The sequence below is a fragment of the Dreissena polymorpha genome, chromosome 1 (assembly GCF_020536995.1).
Source record: "Dreissena polymorpha isolate Duluth1 chromosome 1, UMN_Dpol_1.0, whole genome shotgun sequence".
Lineage (NCBI taxonomy): Eukaryota > Metazoa > Mollusca > Bivalvia > Myida > Dreissenidae > Dreissena > Dreissena polymorpha.
The window spans coordinates 185,143,978-185,165,287 of NC_068355.1; the positions used below are offsets into that span (position 1 = coordinate 185,143,978).

Genomic DNA, 21,310 nt, shown 5'->3' on the forward strand with positions numbered 1-21,310 from the left:
TGGGGGAAGGGGTCCGCAGCCCTTAGGAGGGGGAATTTTCGCGGCGTTTCCCTTTTTGGGGGATTTTTTTACTTACTCTCTCATTATTTCATTTGAACATGTTTGCACTATTTTCATTGCATTTTTCATAATTTAGTATGTTTGAAAAGATTAAATTGAAATAGAATTGAGATATAATTATCATGAGACCCATCTTTCAATAAAAAATAAAATAATTTTTTTTTTTTTTTTTTGGGGGGGGGGGGAATTTTTCCCCCCAAAAGGGGAAAAAAGTATACTTTTCAGGTGGGGGACTGCCGCCGAAATTCGGCGGCAGATTTGATTGATTGAGGGCCCTGAGGTCAATATGTTTGCTGCATAATACAACTCAATCAGCTAAATGTGTTTGCTGCATAATACACCAATCAGGCAAATGTGTTTGCTGCATAATACAACTGAATTAGGTCAAATTGTGTTTGCTGCATAATACAACAATCAGATAAACATGTTTGATGCATAATACAATCAGGCTAATGTGTTCACTGCATGATACAACAATCAGGTCAATGTGTTATCTGCGTAATGCAACAACAAGATCAATGTGTTTGCTGCATAATACAGCAATCAGATCAAAGTGTTTGCTGCATAAAACAGCAATCAGATCAATGTGTTTTCTGCATCATACAATCAGGTCAATGTGTTTGCTGCATAATACAACAATCAGGTTGATGTGTTCTTTGCATAATACAACAATCAAGCCAATGTGTTTGCTGCATAATACAAAATCTGATCAATGTGTTTGCTGCATCATACAATCAGGTCAATGTGTTTGATGCATAATACAACAATCAGGTCAATGTGTTCACTGCATAATACAACAATCAGGTCAATGTGATAACTGCATAACACAACAAGCAGGTCAATGTGTTTGATGCATAATACAACAATCAGGTCAATGTGTTTGCTGCATAACACAATAATCAGGTCAATGTGTTTGCTGCAAAACACAGCAATCAGGTCAATGTGTTTGCTGCACAACACCACAATCAGGTCAATGTGTTTGCTGCATAAACCAGTGCCCCAGATAATTATTTGGGAAATAGGGTTTTCACCCATTGATTTTGAATAATAGGGTGATTTTATTCTTGAAATAGGGTGAAATGAGTTCTAAAAATGCATATCTTAAAATCAATGCTGCTTTACTTCTGTTGAAGCTGCACACTTGTATTGATTCAATAAAACTGTTAACTGTAAATTATCATAATTAACTTAAATAAACTGATGTTTCATACATCTATAATCCTTGAAACTGTCAATAACATAAACTTTAAACTTTCGGCGCTTATTGGCTCTTGCTTTCCTGGTTAGAATTTTTTTGCGATCGACTGATATTTTGGCGCAACAATCACGGACGTCTTTCGACCTCTCTTAGACATTTTTATTTTGCATCGTAATAGAAACTGAAAGTGCAGGCGCTTTACAAATACATGCTCAATGAGCGACGGATTAAGTCTGATTGAAACCGCATGTATGTCGTCAAAAATAATTTGGTCGGACGCTTTATTTAACTATGAAATATAGTCCGCAGAGCGTTTGAATAACTTTGACTGTTTCCCTGCTCCGTCATCCAGGCGCTTGCTGAATACAAGCCTTGCCGCGTTACTATAATAATTCCATAGAGAAAATACCAAAAAATGATTAAAGCTATTGTATCATACGCATCAAATTTGACAAATTTGCGTGACAGTCAAATTGTTTGCGTTTTCAATACGCATGATATTGTATTTCTTTGCGTTTTTAAACATTTTAATAGTGTGAAAGACGCAGCTTATCTGGGGCACTGATAAACCAACAATCAGGTCAATGTGTTTGCTGCATATTACATTTAAACCATGGCCATCCATACCTTGACAAAGAAATTAGTTTTTACAGTGATGTATAAATTTGATATTACGTTCATTGAGCAGCCTTTTTTCTTCCTTTTGGTAAATTGCTTACCGTGAAATGTTTTGTATAAGGCGCATTTGTGTATAACGCGCATGTACTTTTTTAAGCAAAAAAAATTGGGGAATAAAGTTTTTGCAGCAAAAAAAATTGGGGGGGAAAAAATCCGTACCGTAGGCTAACTGAAAATCGTTTTATTTACATTGCCAATCTCACGCGTTCTTGTATTGTTTCAATTATTAATTATTTTAAAGACAATAACAATAACAATATAACTTGTTTGTGTGTTGTTTTTTAAAATTATATAACGCGTAAAAATAAATGTTCGATTTAAATGAATTATGCATGAAATGCACACTTTCCATGAGGATACCATCAAGGTTTTCATCAGAAGTCTCCGAAGTAACTGTCCACGATTTTATCGAGGAGCAGTACACTTAACGGATGGATTAGTGTGCTTGGTATAACTAAGACACTGACATTATCGATTGGTATTTGCACGGGGTTATTCACGCATGACTAATTCACAATTGCGTGTTTTATTTACATTGCTGATCTCATGCGTTCTTTTCGAGTGTCTATAATTGACAGGAGACTTTAACAACTCAAACACCATTACTGACATGGTGGGCAATAAAACAAACAATGGAAGTGTGAAGCTGTTTGCCGGTTCGTGTGTTTTGATTATAGCCCAGCTACACAAAACTTGACAGGTGACGCAAATTGCTTGATAATCACAACCCCAAGCTTGACAAGACATATGAAAACGTGTAAACAAACACAACATCAATTATATTAACACATTTGAAAAGCAAGAAAAACCACGAAAAATAATCATAAATATATCAGGAAAGACCTTGCCGACATACTATTGTAAATCGACAAGTGCCCCCAAATAAATTGTGTTACCCTAGTACAGTAGGGTATAATATTGTGGGAAAAAACAATAAAATTTAAATGAAAATGGCTTCCTTGTTTTTCATTTTCTTCTTCAAATTTATTTGATTTCAATGCTCTGTACGTACCTGTAAAAGATAGAAAATATTGATGTTAACTTTATAACGTTTGTCCATCTATATTCAGATTGTAAACATACATGCCATAATTTTTCAGACCAATTCCGGGACATTGAGTTAAATTGTCCGGGACTTTTGCCGATTTTCCGGGACATGTATAAAATGTAGCGATATTTATAGACATATGCATTTCTGGTACGTTTTTTTTTGTTTCGCATCGTTAATTGCAAAAGTTCGAAAGCACATCCGAAATACACTTGATCTATTAACGTCAAATTAGACATTACTACTTCCGTTACTAGATACAAGCCACGTGTTTTCTGTGTAAGCGTTCTAAACATAGATGGTGATGTCACTGCGTTATTGTTATTAAGACCGGTGTGTAACGCGTAGTTGTTGATATGCCTTAATTAATTTATAACATTTATATAATAAACAATACAACAATACAGTTCCGTTAGATCGTCAACTCAAATCAATTCACAATACATACAACCCATCACAATAAAACAAATACAACAAAACAGTACCGGTAAATCGTCAACTTAAAATCCGGACAGTCACATATAAGTTACAGACTTGTTTCGCTGCTACACACATTTCACTCGTGATCTTTTTTACTCAGCGGTGTTGGACTTCAGATGTGTGAACAACTATCCCTTGCCCTTACGCAGCGGGAAATAATGACGTAGTAGATTAAAGTCAATTAACAACCACATTATCAATGCCGCCTTTTCGGTTTGACCGCGCACGTGAGACAATCAATATGATAACAGGACTCCTGTTAATTGATCGATTTTGACACGTAGCGTAGTCTGCCTATTCGGTTAGGCATTGTCATGGAGACGCTGCAGATATACACAGATTCGAGGTGCAGTTAAGCCTAAGATAAGGTACATGTATATATGAATTTTGTAATTCCGGGACATTTGACAGATTTCCAGGACAGCGGGACAAGTTCTTCATTTCCGGGACTGTCCCGGACAATCCGGGACGTATGGCATGTATGTTGTAAATATAACACAATTATTAATATAGTTACAGTTAAAACAACGGGGAACAGAATGATGCGAGTTACTGTAACTGGGTAACTGACAGGGAAAAAATGTCTTGGCATGGCTGTAGTTGTGCATAACGCGCATCAAGTTTTTAAAATAAAATTTGGGGGTAAAAAAGTGCGCCTTATACACAATGTTTTACGGTAATTGCTATAAGGTAACAAAATTGCAGGGCATAGATCTTATTTTTGTAATTAAGTTCATGTCATTTACCCACACTCTACGTCTTTTAATTTCTATTTGGATTATTGTTTGTAACAACAAAATTATACATCTGGAGCAGTTAGGCAAACTTCTCTGCCATACAAATATAAACAACCTATAAGAAACATCCTTAAGGTAATTGTATTAAAATATGCAAAAATGTTATGTTGTAGATAATTTTATAAGATTAATATTTGCCTTACTAGGCTTTTCTTGTAAGCATAAATGTGGAAGTCCCACTTGTATTTTCTGATAACAATTTGCCCTGTTTGTATCAACCCTGAGCTACAAATAAATATAACATTTTTTAGCGATTATCTGATATGACTGTAAAGTGGTAAACTTTTTATCATGTTTAACCCATTTATGCCTAGCGTCTAGAAAAAATGCCTTGGCAAACAGCGTAGACCCAGATGAGAAGCCGCATAATGCGGCGTCTCATCAGGGTCTGCGCTGTTTGCTAAAAGAAATTTCTGTAAGAAATATTCTAAATATAGAAATAAATATACTAGACATCCCTAAGTTTGGAAATAAATTGATCCAATTTAGAAGGAGTCCACTAGGCATAAATGGGTTAATTTGGTTGTAGTTGTATGCATGAACTAGGATATTTATGCCCCCCTTTGAAGAAGAGGGGGTATATTGCTTTGCTCATGTCGGTCGGTCGGTCGGTCGGTATGTCGGTCCGTCCACCAGGTGGTTGTCGGATGATAACTCAAGAACGCATACGCCTAGGATCATGAAACTTCATAGGTAGATTGATCATGACTCGCAGATGACCCCTATTGATTTTCAGGTCACTAGATCAAAGGTCAAGGTCACGGTGACCCGAAATAGTAAAATGGTTTCCAGATGATAACTCAAGAACGCATACGCCTAGGATCATGAAACTTCATGGGAAGATTGATCATGACTTGCAGATGACCCCTATTGATTTTGAGGTCACTAGGTCAAAGGTCAAGGTAACGTATACCCGAAATAGTAAAATGGTTTCCGGATGATAACTCAAGAATGCATACGCCTGGGATCATGAAACTTCATGGGTAGATTGATCATGACTCGCAGATGACCCCTATTGATTTTGAGGTCACTAGGTCAAAGGTCAAGGTCACGGTGACCCGAAATAGTAAAATGGTTTCCGGATGATAACTCAAGAATGCATACGCCTAGGATCATGAAACTTCATGGGTAGATTGATCATGACTCGCAGATGACCCCTATTGATTTTGAGGTCACTAGGTCAAAGGTCAAGGTCACGGTGACCCGAAATAGTAAAATGGTTTCCAGATGTTAACTCAAGAATGCATTTGCTAGGATCATGAAACTTCATGGGTAGATTGATCAAGACTCGCAGATGACCCCTATTGATTTTGAGGTCACTAGGTCAAAGGTCAAGGTCACGGTGACCCGAAATAGTAAAATGGTTTTCGGATGATAACTCAAGAACGCATATGCCTAGGATCATGAAACTTCATAGGTAGATTGATCATGACTCGCAGATGAACCCTATTGATTTTGAGGTCACAAGGTCAAAGGTCAAGGTCACGGTGACCCGAAATAGTATGGCTGCCATTACAACGGACAGCCCATATGGGGGGCATTCATGTTTTACAAACAGCCCTTGTCTTAATAGCAATACTTAGCTATCTATTCTCCACAGTCATCATTTAGGTATGGCCTTCCATAAACAAGATCTGCTTGATGCTCTTTACCAATTGTTATTTCCTTTGATAAAAATAGTGACACCAAAGTGTGTCTTGTACTAACATTAATATATTTAAGAGCAGTCACAATCCTAAAATATTTTGTATGCCCCGGCAATTTGACTGATGTTGGAGGTACATATTGCTTGACCCACCCTTCCATCTCTACACGGATAACACAAAATGACACATTTCATATACATGTACCGGTAATATCAATAATGTTTACTACAGATCTTCCATACTTTCATAGATGTTGTCCTTGAACACTATCAACACACCCACATCAAACCTACCTCATGTTGCTGTTGACATTGACATACTTTTTGCTCAGAGTTATTCAGAGGGTCCAATCTCTTGTTTAACAAAAAATTAAGCATTTCATCAGACATTAATTATGATTCCTACAAAGGGTTGGTACTTACATGGATGTTATCTTTGAACACTATCAACACACATCACCTGTCCTTATTTTGACAATGACAGACATTGACAAACTGTAGGACTTAAACTCATTCAGAAGTTCAATTTTTGTTCAACCGAATTTTATAATTTTGACTAGCATCAAAACCACCTGCTCCAAAAATTTAATACTTGTATGGGTGTTGTTGTTGACCACTCTCAACACATCTGACTTTATTTTCATATTAACATTTACCTTATTTGGCATTTACATTTTTCGCATGTGCCAATTTCTTGGTTAACCCTTATTATGACAATATATTCATGTTCCTGGCATTTCCTGGTGTTTGCGGTCCATTCATTTGTTTGTTTGTCTGTCTGTCATTCTAGCAGCAATTATAATGTTGTAAAGTATTGTTATACATGTATGACAGGATGACATTTATAACACAATGTACACCTGATCTCATTTTGACCTTGAACTTGTCCTGTCTTTGGGGTCAAATTGTGATGTCACTGATTAAGTCACATAACCCTTTGATTTGATAATAAGGAATAATGAGCAGTGTGTGACAACCACTTCTGGGACAGTCTTCACCATATGTGACTAACAAAATGTTGGTGATGTATATTGCTAGTTAAAAAAAAATTAACAATTTTATTAGATCAAGCATATACATCTTAATGAAATAAAATGCAACCACTTCTGTCATATCGAAATAGCAGAATTTAAAGATTGAACACATATGCTAAATACTAGGATTTTACAGAAAACCATTTATTCATGCTTTTGGATCAATGACATAATTATAGAAACATTTTGATTTCACAATCAATGAAAGTTAAGAATATTTGTACAAATATTTTTTTAAATATTTTGTGGAATTGGTGCGTGCTATATAATAAGAAAGACAGATAATAAATGACCCAAATTGGTTTAGGCATGTTCAATAAATTGAAACAATATGTACCCAAAACAACATAGACCGATGATGATGATGATAATGATGATGATGATGTTGATGATGAAAATAATGATGATGTTGATAATTATAAAAATGATTATATTGATGATGATGATGATAATGATGATGATGAGGATAAAATGATGCTGATGATGTTGTTGATGATGATGATGATGATGTCTATGTTAGTTATTTATCAAGATGAAATATAATAATTCATATGCATAGTGAAAGTCATTTAATGTCTGTTAAAAATACAAGACAGCAATGAGGTGGAGCAGTTCTCTATTGTGGCAATAGGAAAACAATTTGACAACTCCAGCAGTCACATTTGTTTACAGTAACACACTCATTGTGAAAGTTAATAAACACATTAACACAAATTGTGTTGTAATTATTTCTTGGCATGATTATGTTGTTGTTTTAAAAAAATGGCTGCCAGGTGCTGGGGTAGTTTTCTTTAAAAAAAAGTAAAACCTTGCGAAAACCACCTGCTCATAATGCTTTAGTCTGAAAGCCTTAGATTAGCGCCTTAGGACCTCTTGTATACCTTCAAGGCCAGTCAGAACTTAGCCTGGATCAAAATTGGATCAGATTTTTAGTTTAATAGCACTTTCCATTGCTAATCTGAAATCATGACAATTGTTCAGTTGGTACTTTATTTTCTTTTGACTGTTAAACAAAGAACATAATGTGTGCACATTAGGCTAGTGACCAATTACAGACTGTACAATACAATACATGGTATATTAAAAGCTGTTTCTTGTGCAAGTATGTCTCATCATGTTTTTTTTTAAGTCCTGCTTAACTACCCAACACACTACCAGCTCACATGGATATGTATTATAGGTGCCCAATATACATAATAATTTATCTCTATCATGACATGGCAGTAATGAGGAAAGATTTGTGCTAAATTGCATTCTACATGTTTTTTCTATGAAGTAAGTCAAGAGGCACTTATTCAGAAAAAAAACAAAAACGGATGCAATCTTAATTCAGGCTTTTTCCGCCCTATGCCATGGGTCTGAAATTCGGCCCCATTCCCAATGCAAATCTGGTTGTTTTTTCCCAATTGAAAAAAAAAATCCCAATTCCAAATTTGATTTTTTTTTTTTTTTTTTTTTTTTTTAACCTTAAAATATATGAGTTTACCTGATCCAGTGAAGAAAATAGAAAGTATTGCATAATTAAATTATTTGTTGCCTTGACATTGTTTTAAAAACTGTAAAATATGTTAATGATTATTTAAGACTTTCCTTATTTTCCTCAAAATCCGGCGCTTCGCGCAATTTTTTTCACCACAAAAAAGGTCAGGCCTTTTCCCCAAATTCAGATTAAAAAACCTGCTCTTATAACACATGTTCATAATATTTTGTAAAATTTTAATAATAAGTTATCAAAATAGATGTTATTTACCAGATTTTGAAACTATTAGAAAATTAGCAGTGTATATTTTCTATCTTATGAATTCTATAAAAGACTAGATACATGTATCAACTTTTACTTCAATACAATAATAGTGTGACACAATTCTGCAGTCTCTGTATATTACATGATATGTATGTAAAAAATACGCAGTGTATGTTTTCTATCTTATGAATTCTAGAAAAGACTAGATACATGTATTAACATGTACATCTGTACAATATTGCAATGACACAACGTGATAATTTCTGTATATTACATGGTATGTTTGTGGAAAATTTGCAATGTATATTCTCTATCTTGTAAATTCTAGAAAAGACTAGATACATGTATTAACATGTACATCTGTACAATATTGCAATGACACAACGTGATAATTTCTGTATATTACATGGTATGTTTGTGGAAAATTTGCAATGTATGTTCTCTATCTTGTAATTTCTAGAAAATACTAGATATACATACATGTATTAACTTTTGCATCTGAACAATATTGCTGTGGCATAGCTTTGCAATTTCTTTATGTTACATGGTGTGTATGTAGAAAATCTGTGGTGTATTTTTTCTGTCTTACGAGTTCTGTAAAAGATTAGAGACTTATTGTCTGTATACTATCACTATGACGTAACTTTGTAATTTCTATATATTACAGGATATGTATGTAGAAAATCTGCAGTATATGTTTTCGTTCCTATGAATTCTGGAAAAGGGACTAGATACATGTGCTAACATTTACATCTGAATAATACCACTAACACACAACTAACTGTACATTGCATGATATGTATTTTGGGCCGGAGGCCTCTGTTTCTTTAATAAAATGTTGACTTGAAAAAAAAAAAAAAAAAAAAAAAAAAGTTAACGGCTTCTTTGAAATATAAGAAACACTATTTATATGCGATAATTTTTCCCAATTGAGCCAATTTTGTGATTAATTTTTTTCCCAAAATGGGGATTTTCACGACGCGAAATTCCCAAAATTCCAGTGTGGCGTTTTCCCAAAATGGAGCGGAAAAAGCCTGTAATTAACTGCTATTCCCACCAAAATTGTCTTAGTACTGGCAGTCAACAAGGATTTGTGTTGACCCTCTTGTGCGCTTGACTTTTCGAAGAAAAATGAGAGCTATACTATTAGCCCCTGCGTCAGCGTCGCCGTTGGCGTTGGTGAAAGTTTTTATGCTACTCGAAAATATTTTCAGTGGAGCATATAGTTGCCAGTTAGTAGTTCCTTACTTTCTTCCTTCATTCCATCACACTTTTGCTACCGTTTCTCATAGCGCCTTCAATACTTAACTAATCACTTTCATATTTGGCATGTAGGTACCTTGCATGGAACTCTACCTTTTGATGAGGTTTGAGGTCACTGGGGTCAAGGTCACTGAGGCTAATAATAGACTTCCTTCTGTCACACTTTTGCTACCGTTTCTCATAGCGCCTTCAATACTTAACCAATCGCTTGTATATTTAGCATGTAGGTACCTTGCATGGAACTCTACCTTTTGATGGGGTTTGAGGTCACTGGGGTCAAGGTCAAGGTCACCGAGGCTAATAATAGACTTCCTTCTGTCACACTTTTGCTACCGTTTCTCAAAGCGCCTCCAATACTTAACCAATTACTTTCATATTTGGCATGTAGGTACCTTGCATGGACCTCTACCTTTTGATGAGGTTTGCGGTCACTGGGTCAAGGTCACTGAGGCTAATAATAGACTTCCTTCTGGCACACTTTTGCTACCGTTTCTCATAGCACCTTCAATACTTTACCAATCGCTTTCATATTTGGCATGTAGGTACCTTGCATGGACCTCTACCTTTTGATGAGGTTTGAGGTCACTGGGTCAAGGTCACCGAGGCTAATACTTGATTTTTTAAAGTGTTTATTAACACATATATTGACAAAGCGCATCAACGGGGAGCATCCATCAGTTTCACTGATATTCTTGTTTATTAAGTCAAATAACTTTAACACTATCAAAGATAATTAACTCAAACTCGGAATACTTCTTTATGGCAACAACAAAATTTTGTATGTCAAGTTGAATAACTCTGTCAGCATTATTTTTAGAGTTATGCCCCTTTTTATACTTTGAAAATTGAAAATATGGTTAAGTTTTGTGTTTAGGTCCATTTTATTCCTAAAGTATCAAAGCTATTGCTTTCATACTTGCAAAATTTACTATCTATCATGAGGGGACTGTGCAGGCAAAGTTATGTAACTCTGACTGGCATTTTGACAGAATTTTGGCCCCTTTTATACTAAGAGAATTGAACATTTGGTTAAGTTTTGTGTTTGGTCCATTTTACTCCTGAAGTATCATGGCTATTGCTTTCAGACTTGGAACACATGCTAAGTATCATAAGGGGACTGTACAGGACAAGTTGCATAACTCTGGTTGGCATTTTGACAGAATTATGGCCCTTTTTTAAAGTAACTTTCAATATTTTTATAAATTTTGTGTTTATATGCACTTTACTTCTAAAGTATCAAGGCTATTGCTTTCAAACTTCAAACACTTTCTTACTATCATAAGGGTACTGTATCTGGCAAGTTGAATTAGACCTTGACCTTTGAATGACCTTGACTCTCAAGGTCAAATAAATAAATTTTGCTTAAATTGCCATAACTTCTTTATTAAGGATCAGATTTGATTCATACTTTTACAAAACAACGCTTACCTGACATACCACATGGACTTCACCCAAAACATCCCCCAGGCCCCACCCCAGAATCCCCCCCCCCCCCCAATTTTTTCTTTGTTTTTCCCTTTTTAATGCCACCGGTAGCAGTTGAACTGTCTGTCAGTCTGTGCGTCCATCCAAAAACTTTAACATTGGCCATAACTTTTGCAGTATTGAAGATATCCCTTGATATTTGGCATGGATGTGTATCTCATGGAGCTGCACATTTTGAGTGGTGGTAGGTCAAGGTCGTCCTTCAAGGTTAAAGGTCAAATATATGGCATCCCTCCGTCCATCCAAAAACTTAAACATAAGTCATAACTTTTGCAATCTTGAAGATAGCAACTTGATAATTGGCATGCATGTGTACCTCATAGAACTGCACATTTTGAGTGGTGAAAGTTAACGGTCCAGGTCATCCTTCAAGGTCAAAAGTCAAGGTCAAAGGTCTAATTTTGCTATATTGAAGATAGCAACTTGATATTTGGCATGCATGTGAATCTCATGGAGCTGCACATTTTGAGTGGTGAAAGGTCAAGGTCTTCCTTCAAGGTCTAATGTCAAATATATGGTGTCTGTCCGTTCGTCCGAAAACTTTAACATTGGTCATAACTTTTGCAATATTGAAGATAGCAACTTGATATTTGGCATGTATGTGTATCTTATGGAGCAGTACATTTTGAGTGGTGAAAGGTCAACGTCATCCTTCAAAGTCAAAGGTCAAGGTTAAAGGTAAAATTTTGCAATATTGAAGATAGCAACTCGATATTTGGCATGCATGCGTATCTCATGGAGCTGCACATTTTGAGTGGTGAAAGATCAGGGTCATCCTTCAAGGTCAAAGGTAAAATTATGCAATATTGAAGAAAGCAACTCGATGTTTGGCATGCATGCGTATCTCATGGAGCTGCATATTTTGAGTGGTGAAAGGTCAAGGTAATCCTTCAAGGTCAAAGGTCAAGGTCAAAGGTCAACTGTCAAATTTTGTGATATTGAAGATAGCAACTGGATAATTGGCATGCATGCATATCTCATGGAGCTGCACATTTTAAGTGGTGAAAGGTCAAGGTCATCCTTCAAGGTCAAATGTTAAATTTTGCAATATTGAAGATAGCAACTCGATATTTGGCATGCATGCATATCTCATGGAGCTGCACATTTTGAGTGGTGAAAGGTCAAGGTCATCTTTCAAGGTCAAAGGTCAAATATATGGCTTTAAAGCGGTGTAGTACACTACGCGACGCGCGATTTTTGCCGCAATCACTGACACGCGGTGGTCATTAATTATATTGGGTGACAAATCACAGCGATCTCGCGCGCTTTATCACGCTAGGTCGAGCATGATCACCGCAAATGCTATAAATAGAATCTCCATCGTGATTCACTGCGACTCACCGCATTCATGGTGAAACGCGGTGAAGTACAATTTTCTTACCTTACATGTTTAATCTTCACAGCCATTATAGCAATATGGGATTATTAGCATTGTTGGCAGATATACGAGAGTATCTGTTTTAAAATTTCAACATATATTGTACACACATGTCCCAGACAGGTTTTTTCTGTCTTTTTAAATGCCGCGTATAAAAAACAAATCCGTGTTCGCACCTAGCTGTAGGATACTGCACCTGGAGGAGTGATAATTGTGTGTTTTATTAGGCCTGTCCTTTTTTATGCCCCCCTTCGAAGAAGAGGGGGTATATTGCTTTGCTCATGTCGGTCGGTCTGTCGGTCGGTCTGTCGGTCGGTCTGTCGCTCCGTCCACCAGGTGGTTGTCAGAGGATAACTCAAGAACGCTTAGGCCTAGGATCATGAAACTTCATAGGTACATTGATCATGACTTGCAGATGACCCCTATTTATTTTGAGGTCACTAGGTCAAAGGTCAAGGTCACTGTGACCCGAAATAGTAAAATGGTTTTCGGATGATAGTTCAAGAACGCTTATGCCTAGGATCATGAAACTTGATAGGTAGATTGATCATGACTAGCAGATGACCCCTATTAATTTTCAGGTCACTAGGTCAAAGGTCAAGGTCACGGTGACCCGAAATAGTAAAATGGTTTCCGGATGATAATTCAAGAACGCTTATGCCTAGGATCATGAAACTTGATAGGTAGATTGATCATGACTAGCAGATGACCCCTATTGATTTTCAGGTCACTAGGTCAAGGTCACGGTGACCCGAAATAGTAAAATGGTTTCCGGATGATAACTCAAGAACGCTTATGCCTAGGATCATGAAACTTGATTGCTACATTGATCATGACTCGCAGATGACCCCTATTGATTTTAAGGTCACTAGATCAAAGGTCAAGGTCACGGTGACCCGAAATAGTAAAATGGTTTCCGGATGATAACTCGAGAACGCTTATGCCTAGGATCATGAAACTTGATAGGTACATTGATCATGACTGGCAGATGACCCCTATTGATTTTCAGGTCACTAGGTCAAAGGTTAAGGTCACAGTGACCCGAAATAGTAAAATGGTTTCCTGATGATAACTCAAGAAATCTTATGGCTAGGATCATGAAACTTCATAGGTACATTGATCATGACTTGCAGATGATCCCTATTGATTTTGAGGTCACTAGGTCAAAGGTCAAGGTCACTGTGACCCGAAATAGTAAAATGGTTTCCAGATGATAATTCAAGAACGCTTATGCCTAGGATCATGAAACTTTATAGGTAGATTGATCATGACTAGCAGATGACCCCTATTAATTTTCAGATCACTAGGTCAAAAGTCAAGGTCACGGTGACCCAAAATAGTAAAATGGTTTCCGGATGATAATTCAAGAACGCTTATGCCTAGGATCATAAAACTTGATAGGTAGATTGATCATGACTAGCAGATGACCCCTATTGATTTTTAGGTCACTAGGTCAAGGTCACGGTGACTGGAAATAGTAAAATGGTTTCCGGATGATAACTCAAGAACGCTTATGCCTAGGATCATGAAACTTGATTGCTACATTGATCATGACTCGCAGATGACCCCTATTGATTTTCAGGTCACTAGATCAAAGGTCAAGGTCACGGTGACCCGAAATAGTAAAATGGTTTCCGGATGATAACTCAAGAACGCTTATGCCTAGGATCATGAAACTTGATTGGTACATTGATCATGACTGGCAGATGACCCCTATTGATTTTCAGGTAACTAGGTCAAAAGTCAAGGTCACAGTGACCCGAAATAGTAAAATGGTTTCCTGATGATAACTCAAGAAAGCTTATGGCTAGGATCATGAAACTTCATAGGTACATTGATCATGACTCGCAGATGACCCCTATTGATTTTCAGGTCACTAGGTCAAAGGTCAAGGTCACAGTGACAAAAAACTTATTTACAAAATGGCTGTCACTACAACTGAGAGCCCATATGGGGGGCATGCATGTTTTACAAACAGCCCTTGTTATTTATTGGTTTACAAAAATTTTCAGTGAAAGTATCCGTCAGGCGGTCGAAAAAAATGATTGTGTATTTGTTATCTTTCAGATGGCATTACAATATAGTTTGAAAATCAATTTATTGAATAAAAATCAACAAAAAACACATTCTATAAAAACAACAAAACACATTCTAAGTCCTAGTCTGGAGCATGTCTCTTGGGAGGTGGGTATAGAACCTCTGCACAGCCAGTAACATCTGGAACACATCTGTGCCTGCAGGTTGCTGTCCTTCAGGAGTTCCCTGCACCCCAGCTGTCACAACAAAAATACTATTTTAATACACATATTTTATAACATAAGTTCAAATGTTTGTGCATTCAAACTTTATCATGCACAAAAAACATTTCCAGACAAATACAACATTTCATCATGTAGAGAAGTGTAGTTGACTTGCATATGAAATTGACCATTGTTAGATTTTATGATAATGAATTATATCAAACAATGAAATCCCATATTTTAACAATGCATCATTGTACCACCATTGTGAATATTTAATTAATTGAGTCAATATTTAATTAATTGAAAATTAACTTCAAGCTTGCAATGGATGATGGTGTGCAGGTCGGGATCAGTTTCACAATTCTATATTAAAATAGGTCATCAAATGTTTCGCTTTCAAGGTGTTTCTGCCCTCAGGCTGTATGTTTACCCCTGTATTAAAGTTAAATCATTGACTTGATAAATTTCCCCTAATTTAATTATAATTGGGAGTGAAACGACGAGGGTGGCACATCCTGCGGGCCAAACGACAAGGGCGCTACTGCAAATCTTAAAATAGATAGCCAAAAATAAAAATATTACCTTTTGCTAGTTGTATGTGCAAGTACTTGTATCCGAACTCCTGGATAGTTCGGACGGACGTATATGTTGCCATTGCGATCTTAGAGTATGACCCTTGTGTATTTTGGAAGGCTTCGGGTTTGGACACAGTCAGACTTTCGTCATTAAGTATCCTCGCAAAGGCATTTCCAATAGTCTCGACATTTTTGTGCGCATAAAAATCTTTGCAGGTCCGTTATAATTATGACCAAACAAGTTCACTTGCAAAAATAAACAATCTCCCTTGTTCTCCAGGTCAACAGGAGTCGCCATGTTCCCGATAACAACAGACTGGTTTATCACAGTTACTGCGTATTTATACGCACAAGAACGTAAAATACCAAAAAAAGAACAACCCGACAGCTCAGTGCGCAATGTCATGTTTAAAACGCGGAACGTTTAGAAAACTGATTACTGTTCAGACCATTTTCGTAGGATCAGGAATTTTTGTTTTAAAAAACAATGTCAAATCTAATTTTATTTTTTTGGGGTTTTTGAAAAAATACGTCTGCCGGTTTTGTAAACCAATAAATATAAAAGTAGTCCCCTTATGTAATTAACAGTTTGAAGCCATGGAGAACTCATAACTGATTGTAATGTAATAGTGGTATTTTCCACGAGTCCCTCTATTCCCCGATATATACGTTTCAACTTTCTCAATCGCAAACACGCAACTTCTTCCGTCTTTATCCATGACTCGATAATCCAGCTTATGCCTGTTTTCATTTTTTAAAAGCGAATTCTAGTTAATATTGACGATAAGAGTGCTAAAGAATGTCAAACACAAACGTTAACAATTTTTCGAAAGTATTAAATGAATTTAGGCATATGTTTCTATTTAAAGATTTGATGAAATAAGCGTCCAATCAGATCAGTTGTAATGCAACATGAGTAAATCACCTGACTCGGTTAGCACGTGTCGTGTACAGCTATTTTCAGTTACAAATTCTATCCAAAGTGCACATAAATTAAATGAGTTTCTTTGTTCTAATAAAAGCGCGCGAAAATTGGCGTGGGTGTATTTATTTGTAAATACACGTTTCATAGCAGCAGAGACGTAGATATCTACCGACTGCAATTTTTATGTCCCCCACTATAGTAGTGGGGGACATATTGTTTTTGCCCTGTGTGTTGGTTGGTTATCCCCCGCCAGAGGCGGAGGGATATTGTTTTGGCGTTGTCCGTCCGTCCGTCCATTCGTCACTTTTGTGTCCGAAGCCATATCTTGGAAGTGCTTTGGTGTATTTCATTGAAACTTTGTATCACATCAAATGGCATTGTGAACCATCTGTTAAAACCAGAGTTATGGTCTTTTGTATCTTGAAAAAATCTGTCAGTTTGTTCATCCGTCCGATTTGCACCCATCCTCAAACAAAGCATATGTTGCGGGGGATATCAATTCTACGAATTGGCTTGTTGGTCTGTTGGTTGGTTTGCGCCAACTTTAACATTTTGCAATAACTTTTGCTATATTGAAGATAGCCACTTCATATTTGGCATGCATGTGTATCTCATGAAGCTGCACATTTTGAGTGGTGAAAGGTCAAGGTCATCCTTCAAGGTCAGAGGTCAAATATATGTGGCCGAAATGGCTCATTTTATGAATACTTTTGCAATATTAAAGATAGCAACTTGATATTTGGCATGCATGTGTATCTCATGGAGCTGCACATTTTGAGTGGTGAAAGGTCAAGGTCATCCTTCAAGGTCAGAGGTCAAATATTTGTGGCCCAAATCGCTTATTTTATGAATACTTTTGCAATATTGAAGATAGCAACTTGATATTTGGCATGCATGTGTATCTCATGGAGCTGCACATTTTGAGTGGAGAAAGGTCAAGGTCAAGGTCATCCTTCAAGGTCAAATATATGGGTCAAAATTGCTCATGTAATGTCACTTCTGCAATATTGGAGCTAGCAATTTTATATTTGAAATGCATGTGTATCTCATGGAGCTGCACATTTTGAGTGGTGAAGGGTCAAGGTCAAGGTCATCCTTCAAGGTCAAACGTCATATAGGGGGACATTGTGTTTCACGAACACATCTTGTTTTATTTAAAAAAAAAAAAAATCTCGTGTTACACTACTTGTCCCTTATTTAGATCGCAAATGCATTGATTAAAATAATGACATTAGAAACAATGTATTACCGGACATTATGGACCAAATCGGAAGAGTTGCATTCACACATGTTAATCTCTTTTGTTTAAACACCGCAGACAGCAGTCTACACAATAGGTCAGTAGATGTGCAATGTGTGTTTTCATAACGCCCAATACTTAATCCAGTTCCGTCCAGATGTTCTCTTGAATCAGTATACAGTACAATTACTATTTCAATAATTACTCAACTAAAGGATCGTAACAATGAAGATACGGCGTGTTTGATTTGAAATTAATTTAGAGGAAATATCAAATTATTTGCGATATAATTGTGTTAAAAAATACCAAAGACACTTTTAACCGAAATCAACATAACTCAATGTTCTCTGCGCTACACAGTTTGTATAAAAAATCAACACACGCTAGCTTTCCAGGCCTATACCTTGACCTTGAACATTGCCTTATAATTTGTGCGCTCTTTTGTCGGGAAATATAAATGATGACTATATTGGAAGCATTTGTAAACGTCGTGTTAACATTAAACTAGAGATGTGTTTGTCAGAAACACAATGCCCCCTAATGCGCCGCTTTGAATTATTTGTTTGACCTTTGACGTTTAAGGATGACCTTGACCTTGACCTTTCACCACTCAAAATTTGCAGCTCCATGAGATACACGTGCATGCCAAATATCAAGTTGCTATGATAAAATATTGCAAAAGTTATGAAGAAGGTTTAAGTTTAGGTTAAAGTTTTTGAATTTGTTTTTTTGACCTTTGACCTTGAAGGATGACCTTGAGCTTGACCTTTTACCACTAAAATGTGCAGCTCCATGTGATACACATGCATGCCAAATATCAAGTTGCTATCTTCAATATTGCAAATGTTATGACCAAGGTTAAAGTTTTGGGACACACACACACACACCCACACACACACACATACAATGACAGACAGGCGAAAAACAATATACCCCGATCTTTCGATCCGGGGGCATAAAAATCAGAAGTGTTTGGATTACAAACTATTATTCTCATTTGGGAATTTAAAGGAACATTTATACTTGTGTTAAATTTGTTATGAATTAAATATTGATTTGTTAAAAACCTGTACATGTCGAAAAAAATATTTTGATAATATTATGCATTATAAGCACAATTTTTCAGGAGGATGGCTATCATCTGTCTCTGAATACACAGGATATTGGATGTTAGGGGCTTGATTGGATAATAAAACAAAGACGCAGTTGGCGGTTTTCAGTAGAACTTTAGTACTGACCAACTTAATCATAAAAAATGCACATGCTTATCTAACATTTAGGGATCATAAACACGGGTCCTAGCCACTTGTACAGGCCATAGTACACAGTCCCCATGGTTACTTTCAGTAGCACACGTGGTCAGAACCTAACAAGTTCGAGTAATAAAGTTCCCAAAATAAAATACGCTTTTTACCAAAATACGCTTAAAAATGTGTATTTTTTCTGCGCTTTTTACTAAAAGTGTATTAAAAGTGTATTAATTCTGCACCTTTTTCATTAGTAAGTGCACTAAAGTGCATTTTTTCTGTATCTTCATTTTCTTCAAGCGTATTTTTCTGTACTTTTTTATCTAAGAAGTGTATCTTTTTCAAAACAAGTGTATCTTTTGTAGACAAGGCGTATCTTTTTATGCAAGAAGTGCATTTTTGTGCATTTAAGTGTATCTTCTTATTTGTCAAAAAATACGCTTTCTGTACAAGTGTATCTTCTTAAGAATAAGTATAACTCTAATATTCTGTGTATTTTTAATCATTTGACTTAATCAGAACACTATAGGAAATAACTGAAGTTAAAGAACAGCAATGTCTTTAATAGCAGGCTTGTACTGAATTCTTTCTTATCTTCACATTATGTTAATGGTCTTATTGTTGAAATTTGTCTGCTCATAAAATTAAACAACCCACATAAGTGTTTTTTTTTTAAGTTTATTCAAAACATGTAATAAGCAATATATCACTATTTTGTATCTGTCTGTCTATTCTTATCAATATTAAAAAATATCTGGTTAAATAACAATTATGAATTAAGTCAATAAATAACACTTTCCAATAAATTGAAATAAGTGTAAATACTACTACTATCTTTATGTTAGTTATCATTTCATATATTCATTTTAGTTTTTTTCTTCTCTTTTTAATCTTATAACATCATTGATTATTATATATATTCGAACACATCTTGTTCTCACTGATTGTAATGTTACAAACCAAGGTCTAAAACATTATAAGGCATATTTCTGTATAATTTGTTAAAACCATTGATTGCAAATGAAAACATGTATGTATACAATATATGCTTTAAAATGAATAAAAAAAAAGAAATAAGTGTAAATGTTCTGTCAAATACAAATATGTTTAAAAGCAATATTTTCAACTGTTGCCATTCACATTCAGTTTCATATTATACCATCATATCCATTTTCTTAATTTGCAATAAAATAATAAGATGCCAAACATGACCTGTGTTACATAAACAGTCAACAAAATAACAAGACAATACCTAAAAACACCCCTTTTCACACCACTAACACTAAACAGATAACAATCTGTCAGGCATTCAGAATTAAACAGGGTACTGATTATCTAGGGGCAGATAAGGCTACTGATAGGGGCTCTAGGAGAAGTGCCCCCCCGGAGAACTGCCCCCCCAAAGATTTTTCACTGGGCGGAGAACTGCCCCCTCACTGTTTTTGTATAGGGCGGAGAACTGCCCCCCTGCTGATTAATAAGGGGCGGAGAACTGCCCCCCTGTCAGAATTGATGACCCGGAGAAGTGCCCCCTAATTAAAGAAATAGCGGTGATATATAAAGCGAGTATTATAATGACAATAACGCCAGTAACTTTCTTGCTATTATGTATGGAAATTGAGTGAAATGTCAAAAGTAATATAAAGTTGTACAAGTAATAAGTTTTAAAACGGCATAAAATACCTACCTCGGCATGGACGTCGTCACGTCGCCAACTTTATAATCACGTGATTTTCGTCAATGTGAACAAAGAAAAACAAATAACTTTTTGCTAATAAAAAGTTTTCGCGGCTGAATTATTTGATATTTTCCCCGTAATAAAAACAAACAATTAGCATGCAATTTAATCCATCCTTATGCCAGCTGAAAACAATAATTTATTTGTTTGTTTTCGCCAATTACGGATTTGGACGGTTCAATATAATAAACCCGTATGCGGCTTTATTCAAAGCTAACAAGTTCTTAACAATTAAGGTCGGTCCGGTCTACCAATTAAAAGATTAAAAGATCGCGGTACTTATCATTAACGGTAACAAGTTCTCTGTCTGCCTTATTAGCTGCTAATTAAAGCAACTGTTACCGATTTTGTTTGTTTGGCATGTCGACATGATCTGCTCAAAATGCAAACTGCGGACGACTCGACGGTCTAGCGATGCTACCGACGGATAAGGTGCTAGAAGACATGAATTAACTAAACAACATAAATAAATTGCTTATAAATTCAACTTCACTTCATTTTTTTCTTCAAGTCAGCTAAATTATTGCCTTTG

At 36.0% G+C, this 21,310-nt stretch overlaps 1 protein-coding gene and 2 long non-coding RNA genes across 3 annotated transcripts in view; 2 read left to right on the forward strand and 1 right to left on the reverse strand.

Moving 5' to 3' along the window:
• The window catches only part of LOC127864233 (uncharacterized), a 258,553-nt gene that overhangs the window by 25,390 nt on the left and 211,853 nt on the right, over nucleotides 1–21,310 (reverse strand). The window lies entirely within an intron of this gene.
• The window catches only part of LOC127864247 (uncharacterized), a 92,130-nt gene that overhangs the window by 7,055 nt on the left and 63,765 nt on the right, over nucleotides 1–21,310 (forward strand). The window lies entirely within an intron of this gene.
• Nucleotides 13,060–14,709, forward strand: LOC127864263 (uncharacterized). Its single transcript, XR_008041657.1, has 2 exons — nucleotides 13,060–13,834; nucleotides 14,559–14,709. It is a non-coding gene; the product is annotated as an uncharacterized LOC127864263 (long non-coding RNA).